The sequence below is a fragment of the Delphinus delphis genome, chromosome 8 (assembly GCF_949987515.2).
Source record: "Delphinus delphis chromosome 8, mDelDel1.2, whole genome shotgun sequence".
NCBI classification, from domain to species: domain Eukaryota; kingdom Metazoa; phylum Chordata; class Mammalia; order Artiodactyla; family Delphinidae; genus Delphinus; species Delphinus delphis.
In genome coordinates, this window is record NC_082690.1 from 93,608,629 (window position 1) to 93,632,455 (window position 23,827).

Sequence of the window (23,827 nt, forward strand, 5' to 3'; positions counted from 1 at the left end):
AGACACATGTACATGTATTTGTTTAGTTAGCTACATTTATATATGTGTGTATACACACACACACACACACACACACACACACACACACACACATATGCACACACAAAACGTGGGGGTAGGAAAGACTTGTTTTAGGAGATAAAAATGGAAATTTCAGAGATTGTTTCAAGATGGCAGAGTAGAAGGACGTGCTCTCACTCCCTCTTGCGAAATCACCAGAATCACAACTAACTGCAACAATTATCAACAGGAAGACACTGGAAGTCACCAAAAAAGATACCCCACATCCAAAGACAAAGTAGAAGCCACAATGAGATGGTAGAAGGGGTGCAACCACAATAAAAGCAAATCCCATTACTGCTGGGTGGGTGACTCACAGACTGGAGAACATTTATATCACAGAAGTCCACCCACTGGAATGAAGGTTGGGAACCTCACGTCAGGCTTTCCAAGCTGGAGGTCCGGCAACAGGAGGAGGAATATCTAGAGAATCAGAATTTGAAGGGTAGAGGGATTTGATTGCAGGACTTCGACAGGACTGGGGGAAACAGACACTCCACTCTTGGAGGGCACACACAAAGTAGTGTTCACATCCAGACCCAGGGGAAGGAGCAGTGATCCCATAGGAGACTGAACTAGACCTACCTGCTAGTGTTGGAGGGTCTCACGCAGAGGCGGGGGTGGCTGTGGCTCACCGTGGGAACAAGGACACTGGCAGCATAAGTTCTGGGAAGTACTCCTTGGCATGAGCCTTCCCAGGTCCACCATTAGCCCCACCAAAGAGCCCAGGTAGGCTCCAGTGTTGGGTTGCCTCAGGCCAAACAATCAATAGGGAAGGAACCCAGCCCCACCCATCAGCAGACAAGCGGATTCAAGTTTTACTGAGCTCTGCCCACCAGAGCAACAGCTAGCTCTACCAACCACCAGTCCCTCCCATCAGGAAACTTGCATAAGTCTCCTGATAGATAGCCTCACCCACCAGAGGGGAGACAGCAGAAGCAAGAAGAACTACAATCCTGGCAGCCTGTGGAACTAAAAACCACATTCACAGAAAGATAGACAAGATGAAAAGGCAGAGGGCTATGTACCAGATGAAAGAACAAGATAAAACCCCAGAAAAACAACTAAATGAAGTGGAGGTAGGCAACCTTCCAGAAAAAGAATTCAGAATAATGATAGTGAAGATGATCCAGGACCTTGGAAAAAGAATCTAGGCAAAGATTGAGAAGACGCAAGAAATGTTTAACAAAGACCTAGAAGAATTAAAGAACAAACAAACAGAGATGAATAATACAATAACTGAAATGAAAAATACACTAGAAGGAATCAATAGCAGAAAAACTGAGGCAGAAGAACAAATAAGTGACCTGGAAGACAGAATGGTGGAATTCACTACTGTGAACAGAATAAAGAAAAAAGAATGAAAAGAAATGAAGACAGCCAAAGAGACGTCAGGGACAACACTAAACACAACAACATTTGCATTACAGGGGTCTCAGAAGGAGAAGAGAGAGAGAAAGGACTCAAGAAAATATTTGAAAAGATTATAGTTGAGAACTTTCCTAACATGGGAAAGGAAATAGCCACGAAGGTCCAGGAAGCACAGAGAGTCCCAGGCAGGATAAACCCAAGGAGAAACAAGCCAACACATATAGTAATCAAATTGGCAAAAATTAAAAACAAAGAAAAATTATTGAAAGCAGCAAGGGAAAAACGACAAATAACATACAAGGGAACTCCCATAAGGTTAACAGCTGATTTCTCAGCAGAAACTCTACAAGCCAAAAGGGAGTGGCATGATATACTTAAAGTGATGAAAGGGAAGAACCTACAACCAAGATTACTCTACCCTGCAAGGATCTCATTCAGATTCGACGGAAAAATGAAAAGCTTTACAGACAAGCAAAAGCTAAGAGAATTCAGCACCACCAAACCAGCTCTACAACAAATGCTAAAGGAACTTCTCTAAGAGGAAACACAAGAGAAGAAACACAAAAACAAACCCATAACAATTAAGAAAATGGTAATAGGAATACACATATCGATAATTACCTTAAAAGTGAATGGACTAAATGCTCAAACAAAAAGACACAGTCTTGCTGAATGGATACAAAAACAAGACCCATATATATGCTGTTTACAAGAGACCCACTTCAGACCTAGGGACACATACAGACTGAAATTGAGAGGATAGAAAAAGATATTCCATGCAAATGGAAATCAAAAGAAAGCTGGAGTACCAATACTCATATCAGATAAAATTGATTTTAAAATAAAGAATGTTACAAGAGACAAGGAAGGACACTATATAATGATCAAGGGGGAGGGAGGGAGACGTAAGAGGGAAGAGATATGGGAACATATGTATATGTATAACTGATTCACTTTGTTATAAAGCAGAAACTAACACACCATTGTATAGCAATTATACCCCAATAAAGATGTTAAAAAAAAAATCATAGGTCAAAACATAATAACTAAAAATACAAAAATCTTCCAGAAGGATATATATGGGGATTATCTTCTCAACTATGTGCATAGGGAAAAATTTCTTAAGACACAGAAAGAAATAATCATAAAAGAAAATAAGATGATAAATTAGACTTTAATAAACTTAAAAGCTTCTCATTAAAAGACAATATGAAAAATAAAAAAAAAATGATCAAGGGATCGATCCAAGAAGATATACGAATTGTAAATATTTATGCGCCCAACATAGGACCACCTCAATACATAAGGCAAATAAATACTAACAGCGATAAAAGAGGAAATTGACAGTAACACAATAATACTGGGGAACTTTAACACCTCAATTACACCTATGGACAGATCATCCAAACAGAAAACTATCAAGAAAACACAAGCTTTAAATGATACAACAGACCAGACAGATTTAACTGATATTTGTAGGACATTCCATCCAAAAACAGCAGATTACACTTTCTTCTCAAGTGCACATGGAACATTATCCAGGACAGACCACATATTGCGTCACAAATCAAGCCTCAGTAAATTTAAGAAAATTGAAATCATATCAAGCATCTTTTCTGACCACAATGCTATGAGATTAGAAATCAACTACATGGGAAAAATGGAAAACACACAAACACACAGAGGCTAAACAATACATTACTAACTAACCAAGAGATCACTGAAGAAATCAAAGAGGAAATAAAAAAATATCTAGAGACAAATGACAATGAAAACACGATGATCTAAAACCTATGGGATGCGGCAAAAGCAGTTCTAAGAGGGAAGTTTATAGCAATACAAACCTACCTCAAGAAACAAGAAAAATCTCAAATAAACAATCTAACCTTACACCTAAAGGAACTAGAGAAAGATGAACAAACAAAACCCAAAGTTAGGAGAAGGAAAGAAATCATAAAGATCAGAGCAGAAATAAATGAAACAGAAACAAAGAAAACAATAGCAAAGATCAATAAAACTAAAAGCTGGTTCTTTGAGAAGATAAACAAAATTGATAAACCATTAGCCAGACTCATCAAGGAGGGAGAGGACTCAAATCAATAAAATTAGAAAAGAAAAAGGAGAAGATACAACAGACACCGCAGAAATACAAAGCATCCTAAGAGACTACCACAAGCAACTCTATGCCAATAAAATAGACAACTAGGAAGAAATGGACAAATTCTTAAAGGTATAACCTTCCAAGACTGAACCAGGAAGAAACAGAAAATATGAACAGACCAATCACAAGTAATGAAATTGAAACTGTGATTAAAAATCTTCCAACAAACAAAAGTCCAGGACCAGATGGCTTCACAGGAGAATTCTATCAAACATTTAGAGAAGAGCTAACACCCATCCTTCTCAAACTCTTCCAAAAAATTACAGAGGAAGGAAAACTGCCAAACTCATCTATGAGGCCACCATCACCCTGATACCAAAACGAGACAAAGATACTACAAAAAAAGAAAATTACAGACCAATATCACTGATGAATATAGATGCAAAAATCCTCAACAAAATACTAGCAAACAGAATCCAACAACATATTAAAAGGATCATACACCATGAACAAGTGGGATTTATCCCAGGGATGCAAGGATTCTTCGATACATGCAAATCAATCAATGTGATACACCATATTAACAAACTGAAGAATAAAAACCATATGATCATTATCTCAATAGATGCAGAAAAAACTTTTGACAAACTTCAACACCCATTTATGATAAAAACTCTCCAGAAAGTGGGCATAGAGGGAACGTACCTCAACATAATAAAGGCCATATATGACAAACCCACAGCAAACATCATTCTCAATGGTGAAAAACTGAAAGCATTTCCTCTAAGATCAGGAACAAGACAAGGATGTCCACTCTTGCCACTATTATTTAACATAGTTTTGGAAGTCCTAGCCATGGCAATTAGAGAAAAAAAGAAACAAAAGGAATACAAATTGGAAAAGAAGAAGTAAAACTGTCACTCTTTGCAGATGACATGATACTATACATAGAGAATCCTGAAGATGCCAACAGAAAAATACTAGAGCTAATCAATGAATTTGGTAAAGGTGCAGGATACAAAATTAATGCACAGAAATCTCTTGCATTCCTATACACTAATGATGAAAAGTCTAAAAGTGAAATTAAGGATACACTCCCATTTACCATTGCAACAAAAATAAAATACCTAGGAATAAACCTACCTAGGAAGACAAAAGACCTGTAGGCAGAAAACTGTAAGACTGATGAAAGAAATTAAAGATGATACCAACAGATGGAGAGATATACCATATTCCTGTATTGGAAGAATCAATATTGTGAAAATAACTATACTACCCAAGCAATCTACAGGTTCAATGCAATCCCTATCAAATTACCAATGGCATTTTTTACAGAACTAGAAAAATCTTAAAATTTGTATGGTGACACAAAGACCCCAAATAGTCAAAGCAGTCTTGAAGGAAAAAAATGGAGCTGGAGGAATCAGACTCCCTGACTTCAGACTATACTACAAAGCTATAGTAATCAAGACAGTATGGTACTGGCACAAAAACAGAAATATAGATCAAGGAACAGGATAGAAAACCCAAAGATAAACCCACAAACCTATGGTCAACTAATCTATGACGAAGGAGCCAAGGATCTACAATGAATAAGAGACAGTCTCTTCAATAAGTGGTGCTGGGAAAACTGGACAGTTACATGTAAAAGAATGAAATTAGAACACTCCCTAACACCATACACAAAAATAAACTCAAAATGGATTAGAGACCTAAATATAAGACTGAACACTGTAAAACTATTAGAGGAAAACACAGGAAGAACACTCTTTGACATAAATCACAGCAAGATCTTTTTTGATCCACTTCCTAGAGTAAAGGAAATAAAAACAGAAATAAACAAATGGGACCTAATGAAACTTAAAAGCTTTTGCAAAGCAAAGGAAACTACAAGCAAGACGAAAAGACAACCCTCAGAATGGAAGAAAATACTTGCAAACAAATCAATGGACAAAGTATTAATCTCCAAGATACATAAACAGCTCATGAAGCTCAATGTTAAAAAAACAAACAATCCAATCCAAAAATTGGCAGGAGACCTAAAGAGACATTTCTCCAAAGAAGACATACAGATGGCCAAGAAGCACATGAAAAGTTGCTCAACATCACTAATTTTTAGAGAAATGCAAATCAAAACTACAATGAGGTATCACCTCACACTAGTTAGAATGGGCATCAACAGAAAATCTACAAACAACAAATGCTGGAGAGAGTGTGGAGAAAAGGGAACCCTCTTGCACTTTTCCTGAGAATGTAAATTGATACAGCCACTATGGAGAACAGTATGGAGGTTCCTTAAAAAAGTAAAAATAGGGCTTCCCTGGTGGCACAGTGGTTGAGAGTCTGCCTGCTGACGCAGGGGACACAGGTTCGTGCCCCGGTCTGGGAAGATCCCACATGCCGCAGAGCGGCTGGGCCCGTGAGCCATGGCTGCTGAGCCTGCACGTCCGGAGCCTGTGCTCCGCAATGGGAGAGGCCACGGCAGTGAGAGGCCCACGTACCGCAAAAAAAAAAAAAAAGTAAAAATATAATTACCACATGACCCAGCAATCCCACTACTGGGCATATACCCAGAGAAAACCATAATTCAAAAAGACACATGCACCCCAATGTTCACTGCAGCATTATTTACAATAGCCAGGTCATGGAAGCAACCTAAATGCCCATTAACAGATGAATGGATAAAGATGTGGTACATATATACAATGGAATATTACTCAGCCATAAAAAGGTACGAAATTGGGTCATAATTGGGTCATTTGTAGAGACATGGATAGATCTAGAGACTGTCATACAGAATGAAGTAAGTCAGAAAGAGAAAAAGAAATATCATATATTAACGCATATATGTGGAACCTAGAAAAATGGTACAGATGAACCGGTTTGCAGGGCAGAATATGAGACAAAGTAGAAAACAAACATATGGACACCAAGGGGAAAAAGTGGTGGGGAGGTGGTGGTGGGATGAACTGGGAGATTTTGATTGACATGTATACACTAATATGTATAAAATCAATAACTAATAAGACCCTGCTATAAAAAATAAATAAAATAAAATTCTAAAATAAATGGAAATTTCAGAGAAAGATGCATTAACAAACTTGACTTTCTCAGCATGTAAAATTTCTAAACACAAAAGACTACAAACAGAATTAAATGACAAGTGACAAATGAGGAAACATTTATAGTATTTGTAACAAAACAAAGATTAACATACAAAATATATAATAGCTTCAAAAATCAATAAGTAAAATATAATCAATTCAGGAGAAAAAAATATACAAATGTTATAAACAAGTAACTTGAAGAAGAAATGAAAATAGTACTAAAAATACACACTATTCTCCAGAGAATCAGGCCATGCCAAACACCAATCTCAAAAGGTTACATACTGTATGACTCCATTTATATAACATTCTTAAAAATGACAAAATTGGGACTTCCCTGGTGGTCCAGTGGCAAAGACTCCACGCTCCCAATGCAGGGGGCCCCAGTTCAGTCCCTGGTCAAGGAACTAGATAGTGCACGCATGCTACAACTAAGAAGTCCTCATGCCGCAAGTATGAAGTCCGCCTGCCGCCACTAAAGATCCCGCATGCCGCAACTCAGACCCGGCACAGCCAAAATAAATAAATAAATAAATAAATTATTTTTAAAAAAATGACAAAATCTTAGAAATGGAGAACAGATTACTATTTGCCAGGAGTTAAGTTTGTGGGGTAGAACTGGAAGTGGCTATAAAAGTGTAACATGAAGGAGACTTAGAATGATAGAATATTTTGTATCTTGACTGAATTAATGCAAGTATCCTGACTGTGAAATTATACTGTAATTTTATAAGATGTTACCATTGGGGGAAAATGGATAAAGGATACATGGATCTCTATTATTTCTTACAAGTTCATGGAACTCTACAATGCGTCTCAAAATTAAAGTTTAATTGAAAACACACACACACAAAACCCCACAGTACTTAGGGACATGTAAATTAAGACTACAGTTGACCCTTGAACAACAGGGGTTTGAACTGCGCAGGTCCACTTATACTCAGATTTTTTTCCAAGTGTGTGGACGTGGAATTGTGGATGTGAAAGAGCCACAGATACAGAAGGCCAACTATAACTTATACGGATTTTCCACTGTGTGGACGGCTGGCCTCCTAACCCTCGTGTTGTTCAAGGATCGAATGTATACTAAGAAAGCCTTTTTAGCCAAAACAGATTGGCAAAAATTAAGAAGGCTGATAATAACAAGTGTTAGAGAAGGAAAGAGGAAGCATTTACTATAATACTCTTCTGGTGGTAATATAAATTGGTATGCCATTTTTTGGAGTATGTTTTAGAGTATCTATTTTAAAAATTAAATAAACATACACTTGGACACAGTTATTCCACTTCTTCATATCTAGCCAAAAGAAGAGAGAAGATGAGCGAGAGAAGGGGGAGGGGAGGAAGGAAAGTGGGAGGAAAGAGAAAAAAAGAAAGGAAGCACATATTAAGACAGTCATTATAAAATTACAAATAGTGGGGCTTCCCTGGTGGCGCAGTGGTTGAGAGTCTGCCTGCCGATGCAGGGGACACGGGTTCGTGCCCCGGTCCGGGAAGACCCCACATGCCGCGGAGCAGCTGGGCCCGTGAGCCATGGCCGCTGAGCCTGCGCGTCCAGAGCCTGTGCTCCGCAACGGGAGAGGCCACAACAGAGAGAGGCGCGCGTACCGCAAAAAAAAAAAAAAAAAAAACAAATTACAAATAGTAATTACTATTCTAAAACTTGTGTGGCTAGTATGATTCCAAGCACCTTACATATATTAACTTATTTAACACAAAACAATGGCTTGTTTTCATATCAAGAAACTGAGGCACAGTGGTAAGTAACTTACCGAAACTAATTCAGGAGCTGGCTGCATAGTCTCTGTTCCTAACAGTTGCACAGAGCTGCCTCCAGATGTCCATAATAGCAAACTATTAGAGAGTTTAAATGTCCACCAAAAGAGGTATAATTAAACAATGGAAAGCTATACTGTGGAGTACAGAAATATTAAATGTGTTCAATGAAATTAAATTTGTAAAATAAAGTGATAAAGTATGACCTATTTGTAGGAAAAAATTTCACAAAATAAAATGATATATCTCACACACACACACACACACACACACACACACACACACACTAGAAAATCCCAAGGTAATTAATAAAATGGTAACAGTAGTTGCCTCAGGGGAGGAAACTGAAATTTCTAATGATGTTCAAAAATAACTTTCATTTTATCTATATTGCTTGAATCTCTTTACCAGGAAGTATTCATAAATTACTAGTTGACTTTAAAATGTTTAAAGATTATTATCAATTCAGATGACTTACTTGAACAGGCTGCAGAATTTCCCCTACTGACCTTTAACATATTTCTTGACTCAAATTTATATCATAAAAAGTGTTTTACTGCACAATTAGTATACAATTATGTAGTTTCTCCCATACACTCCAAACAGCTCCAGCCTCTGATGTACACAGCCATGTTACACGAATAAGGAATCAGCAGTCTCAACAGTCCAGGAGTGTAGCATCCCAGATTATGGATGCTTTCTAAAAGGAGTTAATACCACATCAAAACACCTCCTTCAGATGGTTCAAGGCCCATCATTCTTTGTGGAAAGAAACAGGATCATAGTATTGCTGAAGCTCAGAAGCTTCCACTCTGAACCTCTCATCTTGGTAGGACCCAAATCTGAGTTTGATCAACTCAGTCTATAGAAACAGAAGCCCATGGCTTCAGACTGAGAAAAAGGACTTAGTGTTTTTGTGAGGCATTATTATAATACTCATGACATATCCACGAGGGACATTAAGAAAAAGCAAAGAGCCAAGATCCTATTTCCCCAGAAATAAAACAAGAAACCTTAAGAGAAAGTGAAGAGAGCTTGTGAAAAGAATACATCTGAATCATCCAACTGAAAAAGAACAATCCCATCACTTTGTTCATTGGATTTCATACTGATAATTAATTTAGGAAGCAAACAAGCTACAGGACACAGTTTGTTGTATGATTTTCTTCCAGAACTTTATATATATATCAGCTCCTAAATAAAAAATATAGTAAAAGAAATATATATAAATATTAAGAGTAGCTCCAGTTTATTGACTACCTTTTACGTCTGCATTATATATAGTAATCACCATTACAGGCATTTCTAATCTTCTTTGAATTCTTAGAACAACTTTATAAAGTAGTATTTTTATCTTACTTTTACAAGGGACGTGAACGCACTGCAGCTGATTTATTAATTAAGAATAATAGAAATAATCTGTTGATTACTCATCTTTTAGGCATCGTATTGAACACTTTATAAATATATTTTTGTAAGCATGGATTTTACTTTGTAATACTAGGGTGAGAAATGGCCCGTTTATTTCTCTTAAATTAGTGAAATCTGCTTCACTGGAGGAAAATTCAATTTCCATTGGTGGGGGAAAGGAGGGCTGGGGGAGCCTTTTACCTCTTTAATGACATATAAGAATCTGAGGTCCTTTACTGTACAGATTCTATGAAAAAGACCCTGTGTTCTTTAACTCACAGTGGCCACTGCCAGAGTGCTTATTTGCTCATGCCTGCACAGTTCCTTGAAAGTGGGTGATTCCTGTGCTCGTATTTCAAACTTGGACACAGAAGTCACCATCAAAGCAAGGAAGCTAAGAGCCATGATGTTATAACTCCCTAGTCACACCACAGAGCTCCCTAGATGAACACACTATTGCCCCGGGGCACTGCAAGAATGCAGGGTGTCATTTTCACCCCTGTGCCTCTCACGGAGCCTGCCTCTTTGCATCCTTTCCCTGGTCTCAGAAGAAGCTCCCCCAACCAACTCTGGTCTGTGTTTCTCCCTTTCATGTCTGTTGTCACCACTGAATCTTGACTTCTCTGATTAGAGAAAACAGAGGTTCTCCTAACCCACTAAAGAGTCAGAGCTCTGGCCACATGATAAGGGGGAACCACCCACATATTTGTTTGAGGGCTGAACTGTCCTCTAGAATCTAATAAATCTCAGTAAAGCCTAAAGTCCAAGCTTGAAAGGACCTGAGATTTTATCTAGCAAACCAAAACATGCTCACCAAAAAATCCTTAGCCTCTCCTATAAGGGGACTTTTTTAAAAGAAAGATTAATAAATCAGTTCATTTTATGGGAGCCTTCTTTCTACACTTGAAATGTAAAAAATTCTGCTAAAATTCCTGAACATGAGAACCTCACAGTGTGTCTTTTCCATGTTCTTAGAAAGTAACACACCTACCTACCAGCAGCTTAGTACTTGTGAACCAACCTAAAAAAGGAAAAGGAAAAAGAACAGGCATAAGTCAAAGATGTGCCAAGTGCAAAGAAAATTTCAGCACAAAAATAGTCTGAGTAAAACTACTAAATCGTTTTTTTCTTTAGCAAAGTCTAACCTTAAAATTCATTCTCAATAACTCCCTAATATGACGATGAAAATAGATGCTCTCCCTGGCTGGTGTGCTCTCTTATGCTGGCTGGCTCTCTATCCTTCTTCTAGTACTTTAGAAATAACTTCCCAAGATGCCTTTCTGCTTTAGTGTATTTTAACAGAAGCACCAGTCATGTTTTTATCACTTTTAGAGCACATTGAGAATGCAAAACATCACGCACACAGATTATTCTATATGTATGTACAAGCACAAGTCAAGTGTGAAGAAGGAAGCATTCACTGCGTGATACTGAGCCCCAACATGATGCAGATTCTTCAACTACAGGCCACAGGTCTTGTAACTAGATCAGTGGGCTTGAAGAACCAGCTTCTGAACATGGTTTTATTTTTTCATCGTTTGAGAAAATGTTTATAAGTTATTTTAGGATTATATTATGGAAAATAGTAAAAGTTGTTTGATAAGTTGGGGATGATTATATGTAAATCTGCGTTAAGCAATATTATAAACATGCTACGGGAATTATATACAAGAATTTCTTGGAAATATCTCTTAAAAGTACAAAGAATCTCTCTTTGATACGAGTAATCATATTTTAGCATATTGCATGCTTTGCTGTCTCATATATCAGGATTTCATGACATGATGCTCACTGGTGCAACTGAGTACAGTGAAGGACACAAGTTTTCTAAAACCTGTAACCAGAAAGAGGAAGGGGAGGACTGGAGAAAATGTCTTGTGTGTCTGAGAACTTAGAATGCAGAGGGTCCATGAGTTTCCTCTACTAATGTCATCTACCAAGGGCACTTAGAAGTCACCTTGTTAGGGATGCTTTTATTACTATTACTTCTTGTTGTTACAGAGACCAAGATCAGCTTTCCCCTTTCTTGGTACCCTCAAAGGAAAGGACTGTCCCTTCTCTTTGTAAAGATTTTACTGATAGATATACATTTCATTTGAGTCAATACATACTTATGTTTCCCCTCTTATAGGAAAGATATTCCACATTGGAATTAGGATTCTACAGTGCATTAGGCATGGTAGCTGTCACCACAGGGGACGGGGTGGGGAGGGAGAAAGAAAACAAAAAGCAGACTTAGGATAGTTACAATGATTTTTTTTTTTTTTAAGTACATAAATGTCTTGAGTCACTGGAAACACAAAGATGAATAAGAAACAATGCACGTCTTCAAAAGGTTCACAGTCCAGGGCTCCCCTGGTGGCACAGGGGTTGGGAGTCTGCCTGCCAGTGCAGGGAACACGGGTTCGATCCCTGGCCCGGGAAGATCCCACATGCCGTGGAGCAACTGGGCCTGTGCGCCACAATTGCTGAGCCTGCGCTCTAGAGCCCATGCTCTGCAGCAGGTGAGGCCAAGGCAATGAGAGGCCCGCACACCTCAGCAAAGAGTAGTCCCCATTTGCCGCAACTAGAGAAAGCCCATGCGAAGCGACGAAGACCCAACAGAGCCCAAAATAAAAACAAACAAATAAATATATTTATTTTAAAGAAAAAAGGTTCACAGTCCAGGGAGAGAGGCAGATACACTAAGAGGTCATTTCAGTATAGCACTGTGTTGTAATAAGTGCTAACTGCCTCACTAATTTACCTAGCCAAGGATACTTACTGTTGTAGAATGGAAATGACAATTTATGATCTACAACTTCCTTGGTGCTGACATCCCACCAGCTCCTGTCCAACCTAAAAAGCCTTTTCTTTTCCCTAAATGACCTGCCTAGTGCCACATGTAGGCAGAAAACTTTTTGTTGAGAGTAGCCAGGAAGCAGATCAGAGGTGTGTGTGTGTGTGTGTGTGTGTGTGTGTGTGTGTGTGTGTGTGTGTGTGTGTGTGTGTGTGTGTGTGTGTGTGTGTGTGTGTGTTTCTTCATTTCTTCTAAAGGAGAGACACTGTAGAGTTTAAAGATGGTTTATTAGCTTCCAGCTTATGATACACAAGAGCTATCTGGGTACATAACTCACCTTGCAGGCCCACAGTCGGCCCGTAAACCTCAGCAGCACTTCTTCCCCACCTTTTTGACTAAATAGAAGTTACTGTACAGTTACAGCTCTGTTATATATTATATTAATAAATGTGCCACACTGACTGTACGCTTTTTTAAGTAACTCTGCTAACCTGGACACATTATCTGAGATTTATATTGCTGCATAAAGTCTAAGGGGAATGCAGGGAAATGGCTTTATAAATAGAATTAGACTGGCTATCTCTCTTACATTTCAGACACAGCAGGAGGAGAACTGTTCAGAGGCACTTGGAAAGGACGAGAGAGGGCAAAAATAATTTTAAAAAAGAAAGATTTTGAGGGAAATCTATGCAGTTTTGCCAATATGGCTGATTATAGATTAGGCTTTGGTTGTTAAAAAAAAATCTCTTCTTGTCTTGACGAAGAAAGAAAAAAATTTTCGTGAAACTTAACATACTATGCCATTTAGCCAAGTCTCAAACCTATTTTGAAGCTCCAGTTAGAGAACTAAAACATAGTACTAAGTTGTTGAATAAATATTTGTTAAATAAATAACAAACTGTAAAGTTCCTAAAGTCTGTGATCACTGCGCCATCTCTTGCATCCAGAAGGATGCTTAGCAGTAATTATTTATTTCATGAAGGGACGACATGAACAGCAATATGTCTTACTAGTCACTAGTAATGAACAGACTCCAATCCAGCCCTGTATCTGATCCTGAGCAGTAACAAAGAATATTTTACTGACAATTCACAAGTAAAGAGCTCAAGGTAAAAATAAGTGAATTGATTTGCATGTTTCTATATAATAAATCATTAAAATGAGAGAAACAAAATCCCTGGGATTCAACAATGGAATAAACAAGATGGCAGCAGGCATAGTTAAGAGTGAGATGACCATGTGAAAATGGAGTCAGCTTCAAGGTAACAGTCAAGGACTCCAACTTGCAGCCTGGAGCCATATCATGTAAACATGAGTTAGTGAGGCTGGAGAGTAAACGTTCCTTAACTACTCTCCCTAGAGCTTCAGTTCTCTGAATTGTGCTCTCTCTGGTGAAAGCTGCAATGTGTTCTCATCTTCCAAAGGTATAGTCTGAGTCCCAGTCTGCACCTGTGATGCTTCTGCTTTCACCATATACTCATCTCCTTATATCAATCACAGTTCCCATGTATGCCTAGTTTGATTTCTTAACTACAATGCAATGAAAAAAAAAGATCTATATGCATAGCATACTCACAATTTAAGTCAGATATGGCTATTTAGGTTATCAATGCTTTTCATAGCCTGAAATGTATGACCAATGCTAACTCAAATTTAGAACTATTCATCTTGACCATATTTTTCTTACTAGTTGCTTACACTATTAGTCCCATAGTTTTCAAACACTTGTAACAAAGTGATGCTCACTTTGGCCAGCATGTACCTCTGCCCACTTCTCGTGCCCTGAAATGCCTTTTTTTCTCACTGCATGTCTTCCTCTTAGTCCTTTTCTGCTTTTTAGGATACTCTGTCTGAACTAGACAAAATAGGAAAAGAGTCAGCTCAAGTGTCTGACTTTATTGCAACCTTCAATACCTTCCTTTCTGATACAAGTAGCATCTCGTACAGTTAGCTTTTGCTGGCATAACAAATGACTCCAAAACCAGGTGATTTAAAAATAATAATTATTTAATTGCTCATGGTTTTGTGGGTTGGCAATCTGATCAGGGCTCAGCCAGGATAACTCATCTCCACTTCATATAATGTCAGCTGGCCTGAACCTCAGGTGGTAAAGCTGAGATGTCTGGGACATCTGGGGCCTCTCTCCACACAGTCTCATAATCCACCAGGGTAGCACAGGCTTCTGCATAGAATCTCAGAATTTTCTGACAAAAGTGAATGCTACAAAACTTCCATGGCTGCCTAGGCTTGGAAACTGCCCAACATCTCTTCTGACACATTTTATTGGTTAAAAGAAGCCACCAGGGGCTTCCCTGGTGGCGCAGTGGTTGAGAGTCCGCCTGCCGATGCAGGGGACATGGGTTTGTGCCCCGGTCTGGGAGGATCCCACATGCCGCGGAGCGGCTGGTCCCGTGAGCCATGGCCGCTGAGCCTGCGCGTCCGGAGCCTGTGCTCAGCAACGGGAGAGGCCACAACAGTAAGAGGCCCGCGTACCGCAAAAAAAAAAAAAAAAAAAAAGAAGCCACCAGACAGCCCACATTCAGGGATGAGAAAAATAGACTCAATCTCTTGCCGGGGGGGAGATGCAAGTAATTGGTGGTCATTTTTTTTTTCTTTTTACAATTTGTTACACGTTTGATTTTTTAAAAATCTACAAGCTTTAAGCACAATTGAAAATAGTAAAAGTTTTACCAAAGAGTTGTTACAGTTTCTTTAATGCCAGTGCCAGGCATTAAGCACTTTACATAATACATAGTATTTCATTCTTAATGAAATAAATAAGGCTCTGGCAAATTGTGACCTATGGACCAAAGCCAGCCTGCTGCCTGAACCTGTCTTTGTACAGCCTGCAAGCTAAGAAAGTTTTTTATGTTTTTAAATAGTTGAGGGGGGAAATTCAAAAGCAAAATAACATTTCATGACACATGAAAATTATGTGAAATTCAAACTTCAGTGTCCATAAATAGGTTATTGGGAACACAGTGTGCCCATCTGATTATATATTATCTATCTGTTTTTATACTACCATAGCAGAATTGAGTAGTCACAACATGGACCATTTGGCCTGCAAAGACTAAAATAACTACTGCCTAGCCCTTCAGAGAAAGTTTGCTGACCTCTGAAATAGATACTACTATTATCTCCCTGACATTAATAGCAAACCAAAGCTTTAAAAACCTAAGTACCTTAGAGATAGAATTTGAACTCAGATCTGTGTGACTCCAAAACTCACACGGTACTCGTAGCAAAATGACAGTAACTGCCATTTGTTGGGTACGTATCTGTGTCATAATGTCTAATTCTGACGACAGCCATATAAGAAGGTATGGTTATCCCCACTTTAGACATAAAAAACTGAAAGATGAGTGATGGCCTAATTTGACAAATTCTATATGACTAGTGAGTGGCAGAGCCAAAATGCAAAATCAGGCATCTCAGACTCCAAAGCTTGAGCTACTAGGAAAAGGTACATTTGGAATGGAGAAATCTGACAGACACCATCTGAACCAAGTTGTTAAACTTAATAGCACCAAAAACAGGGCAAAGGAACCTTATAAACCTTCAGATGTCAGAGATGGAGGAGATAATATCACCCATGGAATACTCCAGTCAAAACCATTTAACCATGAGGTGGATGGACCTAGTCTGTCATACAGAGTGAAGTAAATCAGAAAGAGAAAAACAAATACCATATGTTAACACACATATGTGGAATCTAAAAAAAAAAAAAAAGGTTCTGAAGAGCCTAGGGGCAGGACAGGAATAAAAACACAGACGTAGAGAATGGACTTGAGGACACGGGGAGGGGGAAGGGTAAGCTGGGATGAAGTGAGAGAGTGGCATGGACATATATACACTACCAAATGTAAAATAGATAGCTAGTGGGAAGCAGCTGCATAGCACAGGGAGATCAGCTCGGTGCTTTGTGACCACTTAGAGGGGTGGCATAGGGAGGGTGGGAGGGAGACGCAAGAGGGAGGAGATATGGGGATATATGTATACATATAGCTGATTCACTTTGTTATAAAGCAGAAACTAACACACCATTGTAAAGCAATTATACTCCAATAAAGATGTTTAAAAAAAAAACCTATTTAACCATAATTAACTCCTAAGTAAACCATCAGATGCATTCAAATCAAAAAACGTTCCGCCAACAACCAGCCTTGGCTCTTCAAAAAGTCATAATCAAGAAAGATAATAAAAGACTAGGGAACTGTTCTCAGTTGAAGGAAATTAAAGACGCATGATGAGTAAATGGCCATGTGTGACCTCTGGTTGCATCCTGGATCAGAAGAAAAATATAAAAGAGAATATTGATAATTGGAAAATTTTGAATATAAATTGTGTATTGGAAACAGTATTATGTCACTGTTGAACTTCCTGAGCGTGATCATCGCATCGTGATTACGCAGGAGAACTTCTTTGTCCTTAGGATGTAGTTGTTAAAGCATTTATAGGCAAAGTGCTCTCAAAGGTTCAACATACACACACGTTATTGTACATGGTGTGCATGTGTGTTGTGAGTGGAGACAGACAGACAGAAAGGGGAGGGAGGAAGGAAAAGTAGACAGTGGTAACAGCCGGTGACTCTAAGTTAAGGGTACATGGCTGTGCTATTCTTGCAGATTTTCTATGCCCACAGCTTCGCTCTTTCTTTGTATGCCATTTATGCTGTTAAACACAGAAAACCCTAGTCCATTCTCCTCACTCTTCTTGTAGAGCCTACTCTGCTCCCAAACGCAAACACAGGTTTTGTGTACGTCTGAAACTGAGAGGATGTATCTCTGGACATCAGACGACCAGGCAGTTTTAAAAGGACTTCTGTTCATGCCTTACAAGAAACTCTGACACTTTGAAGAGGTTAAAGTTTTCATTAAACCTGTCATACTGTGCTAGTTTAAAGCCTTTAAGTACAATGACCCTTCTTTCCACAAGCAATTGCCCAAAGGCATCTGTGTTTGGCACACACACAGGCCGGCTGCTATAAGTGCCCATTAGTCTCCAAACCTGAAGTGCCCCCCAAAATGAGTTACAGTGAAAAAAATGTACCACCACAAATGAAAAATAGCAAAATACATCAAGAGTTCAAAAGGCAGGAGTTGAACTATATCCCATTTCATGCTACATTAATACGTCACTCTAATTTTATATAAGAATGAGCCTTTATACTTCCCATCCAGAATTCTGAAGTATGTAGGTATCCAAGCAAGTAAATCTATTTTATAACTGGGGAGGGGAGAGGTATACCTTCAGTGTAGGAATTGCACAGAGTTTTTAGGCCAATGAATAATAAGAGAAAGAGAATGGAAAGGAAGGAAGTGGGAGGGAGGGAGGGAAGGAAGGAAGGGAGGAAAGAAGAAAGGAAAGGAGGGAGGGAGAAAGGAAGAAAGGAAGGAAGGAAGGAAGGGAAGGACAAAGAATGAACCCCTGCCCCATTCTAGCCTAAGCAGAATTATGTCACAAGCAGCAGTCCTGCCTTTGTTCTCTAAGAGAGAACACATGGCTTCATTAAGAGCCTGGATGCTAGAATTAGACAGCCTGGAGTTTATATCTTGACTCAGCTACTTACCAGACATGGGGGTCCTGGTCCTAGACAGGATTTAACCTGTCTGTATGCCAGTTTCCCCATCACAAAATGGTAATAACAATACTATCTACTCCTAGAGTTACCACAAGAATCTGATTGAGACAATTCATGGAAAGTGCTTAAAACAGTGCCTAGTATATAGCAATAAACTTTGAGCTACTATTATTGTAATAATTTTAGATCAAGTATGAGGAACTTGCAAATCATCCCAGGTCTTAGTGTCAAAATTAGCATCATCTCACATAGTCATCAAATTGTCTCACCAACAATTCTTGAAAGGAAATAGCTTTCTGGGTCTCTTATTTCTACTCTCCTTCTTCAAGTGGTTAATCCATACATGTTCAATTTATTTCACACTAAATCCCACAAAAAGAACTACGTTGTAATCCAAATTCTATGCAATTCATCAACCTGTAAATGCAAACTAGAGCTACATTTTCTTTCAATGATCAATTTCTTGCAGTGTCAGACCCCTTTAACCCAACTGCCAAAAAATAATTTCTCCTCAAAGAGCCCTGAGCCCCCTTCTTTCTTGGAGACCTTAAAGAGGCACATGAAAACATCTTAGTTTGTAAGGCATACCCACTACAACATCCCTTCCTCCTCTGCTTCCTTTTAGTCCATGTTCCTGCCTGAGGAGCCATTTGGGGAAGCCTTGGTTTCCTGGAGCCCATATCCAACATGTGAAGTCTCATATGCATGCAAAGGGTGGTGCCCCTACATGCCTCCAAAGCTCACGTCTTTGGTGAACATTTGTTTGTTGATATTTCTGTCTTCTGCCTCTAGTCATAGTACCTCATGGTCCTCTTGGTGACCATGCCTCCATCATTGTCAATCTGGGTAGTTTGGGTGGCCTGACACCAATAACAGCATGTGACCCCTTTCAGACTAGCAAGAGTGAGACCCAAGACCTTTGTAATAACTGTAGATGAAAATAAGGGATTAAAATGAAAAGCTACAATTTCTGGCAGCCACCTTGCCATCACAAAGGAGTCAAACTAAGTAGGGAGCCAATACAGAGAAGAGCCAGTTGGAGGGCTGGAAAAATACCAAGTGGTGATGACCTCATTTGAGCCTCTGGATACAACTATGCCTAAAGCTAGAAGAGACAGCCCAGAATATTTCTACTAAGAGAGCTAACAGACATACTTTTTGCTTTAATCAGTTTGGGTTGGCTTTTGCTGTCATCTGAAACTGAAAGCATTCTGGATGATAATTCATCTAATCTCTGGAGTGCCAGAGTCTTTCTGGGCTTCATACAGAAGGGAGGGAGAAGGTCTTCCTTTTAAACTCTATGCCCAACTTAGTTATTAGGGCTTGATAAATCTCTGCCTATGCTTAGGGTCTTAACAAAAATCTGATCATATTTTGGTCCTAATTTTCCTAACCATAGAATGTCAAAGCCAACCCAGTTGTCTTGACCCAAAACAGACACTGAAACATCATTCTGTTCTCTTCTGGTACCAACCTGACCCCCTCCCAAAGAAAAAATTCCTCCTTCTTGACCAGTTACAAAACAGAACCTGCTATATATCTCAATGGATAGAAACGGATATAAAGGAAAGACAATCATGAATGAAGATTATTACTTAGTCTGTCAGAAATACCCTGGTACACACCATTGCTTATCTTTGTTCTGTATGAACTGCCATTTTTTGCTTTATTATCACACACTAAGATTATGTGCCACCTTACGTTTTAAAAGAGGCTGACTCATAACCTTGGACCCCCAACCTACGTTTCCTGTAAAGTCCATTCTTAAAATGGATTCTCCTTCTCCCACTACCTGGTGTTTAGATACGTAGCTTTCTCTGGGGAAAAAGGAATAAAGAATTCAACTTAAGTATCATAGCTAGAAGGACCTGGTTAAATATGATTCAGTCACATGCTGCCATTCAAGACAAATTTGTACCAACATTTAAATCACCTAGACTTTCACACAGGCATGAAAATCAACTATTCCTCCACTGGTTTCTACTGTTATCTCCTAGAAAACTCAGGGTGTTACTTTTAATAATCATCATCGTTATCGGCCATACCACCACAGGCCAACAGCCCTGATATTCTTCCATTTGATAAATTTAATGGAACAGCGAAGCATATTGATGTTTCTTTCTACCGTCAGTTTTTCAAGCTACTGAATTTCACCCTTCTTCTATCTTCCCACTTCTCCCAATTGTTAAGGTCATTTTCAATTTCAATCCTCTTTCCAAGGCATTAACCAACACATCCAACTTCCTGTCAATAGGATATTTAATAAGCACACTCATTCTACTATCCAAGACATTAATGAAATTTCTAAGCACCACAATAGTACTTCTCTCAAAGTGTCTTCTCTCCCTACTTTGAAGTCACAATGACCTGCTGACAAATACTTTCAATTTGAGCCAGGTGTACTTAATAGTAAAATAAGCTAAACTCTATTTTCTCAGTTTCTTGATGAATGTGACATGTGGGACTGGATTTTAAAAGCTTCGGGAGGCATAATGAAGGGTTGAAACACATCCATTTGCCCTTACCTGACAAAATAAAGAAGAGCAACTCTATCATGTAATAAACTTAATCTTTCAGATTTTTTCTATTATTTCTAAGGTCCTTGAATCTTTAGGTGGTTCCTGCGTCAGCAATCCTAATTTGTTGAAGGTGGTATGAGTTTGGGGCCAAACACACCTGGGGCTAAATCCTACCTCGCCTCTCTGTGGGAGTTTGGGGAAAAAAAGAAAACAAAAGAAAAAAAGGTTTACTTTTTCCCAAAAAACTGCTTCTTATCTGTAAAACGGGCATAATTATTAACTTTGACATAGTTTCAAGGACTAGCAATGTGCCTTTGCCAGAGTATAAGTTCAATAAAAAATCTGGTCTCTCCTTCTTGCGTCTCCTTCCCACCCTCCCTATCCCACCCCTCTAGGTGGTCACAAAGTGCACAAGAGGGAGGAGATATGGGGATAGATGTATATGTGTATGTATAGCTAATTCACTTTGTTACACAGCAGAAACTAATACACCATTGAAAAGCAGTTATACTCCAATAAAGATGTTAAAAAAACAAAAATTAAAAACTTAAAAAAAAAAACCTGGTCTTTGTTGGGCTCATTTAGAAAGTTGTGTTTACATTATAAAATCTCACTGCAGCCAAGAGGTAACTTCAGGCCCCTGCAAAATAAGTTTGTGTGAGGCATGACTATTCCAGTGGATTTCATATGTTTGGACCCTTTCTAATTTCTTATACCTTGGGGTTGATGGGGAGGCAGTGCAGGTTCAAGTATAGTCTTGGCGTCAATCAGGGTGAACCTGACTATGCCACTTGTTAATTATGGGCCTTGAAAATTTTTCTTAAACTCTCAAAGTCTATTTCCCCTTCTAAAAAAGTAGATGAGGATAATATCTGATTCATAGTCTTCTTTGAAGTGTTTCACTAGATTTTGGAGCACTTAGCACAGTCTTTGGCTCACAGTAGCACCTGACAAATGAATTCTCTAACATGATAAGGTAGTTCTCTCTGCAATCTTACCCATATGCAATGAATTCTTATTCTCTGTCTGCTAGAATTCCTTCCACTTGCCAACTGCTCTATGGTTAAATAATACACTCTATGAAAATATGGACCAGGCCTGTTTTATTCACTTTTATAGATCTTGCTCCTAGAACAGTGCCTGTCACATGGCAAATGCTCAGTACAAAATTGTTGATTAAATGATGGATGAATGAATGAATGCAAACACCTTTGAGTTCATGTCAATTAAGTTTGAGTTAGATTGAGGACAGCTGTTCATTGATCCTACCTACTTTATTAACATGACCACCACCTCTGACTCCTTAATTAAGGCTTTCCAATTTTCTAAAGTACATCAAAAGATCTGGGGCAACATAGTACCTATAGTTAACAACGTGGTGCTGTACACTTAAAAATTTTGTTAAGAGGGTACATCTCATGTAAGGCTTTATTCTTAAAAAAGGGGGAGCACAAGAAAACTTTGAGAGATGATCAGTACGTTCATTACCTTATTAAATCAGGAGTGTATGCACATGTCTAAACTCATCAAATGTATACTTTAAACATGTGCAGTTTTTTGTATGTCAATTTTATCTTAATAAGACTGTTTTAAAAAAAAAGACTTCGGGGCTGCATCTCTAAACATCAACAGCATGATTTATTTTCTGAAAACTTGTGAGTTCTCTCACCTCATAAAAAGGGTTTATCATTAAAATATAAGTCCAAACAAATCTAAAATGATTTCATGACAGCCTGACAGAGCCATGATTCTAAAACTCTCATCCAGATTCTTCAACTGGCAGAAGAGAATGATTTGAGTGTCCCTGGGGGATTCAAGAGCATGGATAAATACACTCACTCCCACACATGTACCAAATGTTTTCAAGGGTCATATTTTATCCCAGGGACATAATCAGATGCACAAAAATGCGGTCACAAGGATTTTTATCACATTATTTTCATAATCATAAAAATGGGAATATATATACATAAGGTAAATATACATATTTATATTTATTTAAATATAAATATACATAAAATATAGTAATTAAATGAATTATAGTTTACCCCAATTATAAATCTGTATAGCAATTAAACCACGTTATCAAAGAGTATCCAAATACATGAAAATATTTTCAAACTATATTGCTAAATGAAAGAAGCTGGTTACAACTTCTAGTTATCATCACTAAAAAGACAGTAAAGTGATTTTTAAATCAAAGACCCACAGAGGCAAAGGTTATAGGAGAGGATACATCTTGTGGAAGATGGAAAGTAAATTGCCATGTAGCAGTTTCTTGTAACCCAAATAAATCTGAAATTTAAGCCGGCTCTGGGAAGCCTTAGAAGTAGAGGGTTCATGATACAAACTCTCAGAAATGCTCGAGAATAAGAAATGCCACCTAACTCTGAAAGAGGAGGTATATATAGTTCTGAAGGAAAACTGTTTGGATCACGCTCAAACCTCACTACCATTCCTACAGAAAACTAGGGATTACTCTCTGAGGAGGTTAAGTCAAAAACATTCTGAACTTGGGGTCACTTGGCACAAGTGAGGTTAAAGTACCATACTAAAAATACGCGGATTAAATGAGATTTTAAATACTGAAACATGAAGTCCCTGGCCCCCTTCCTCCAATCACCTACGAAAATGCTTGTCTCAAATTCTTTCCAGCTTGGTCTTACAGCTTCACTCAGCATCAGTTTCTTCAAAATTCTTTTGTTTGGCAAATTTAAAGTTTAAACAAAATCTCAGAGAAAATGTTTAGCCTGCTAAAGAATATGTGTTTTAATTATTTAATGGCACTCTTTACAAACAGCTTTCATAATCTTTGTAAAGGTTTACAGCTTTGTTAGTGCTGATTCTTCTGGAGGTCTATCTGGAAACACTATACTTGATATTAACTTTTTAAATTATACACTTAAGTTGCATGGCATGTCTTACAATACAGTTCATAGTTTACACCTTCCACTGACCCTCATTTGTCTTCTCCCAGTTGGTCTGCATTAAAATCATTGTATTAGGAGAGTCTACATTAGTGGTTCTCAATCTGGGAATGCTGAGGAAGGAGTCACCTCATCCCCACCCCAACTATCTCCTCAACTCCCAGCCAAAGTGTGAACCAGGAACCCAAAGAGG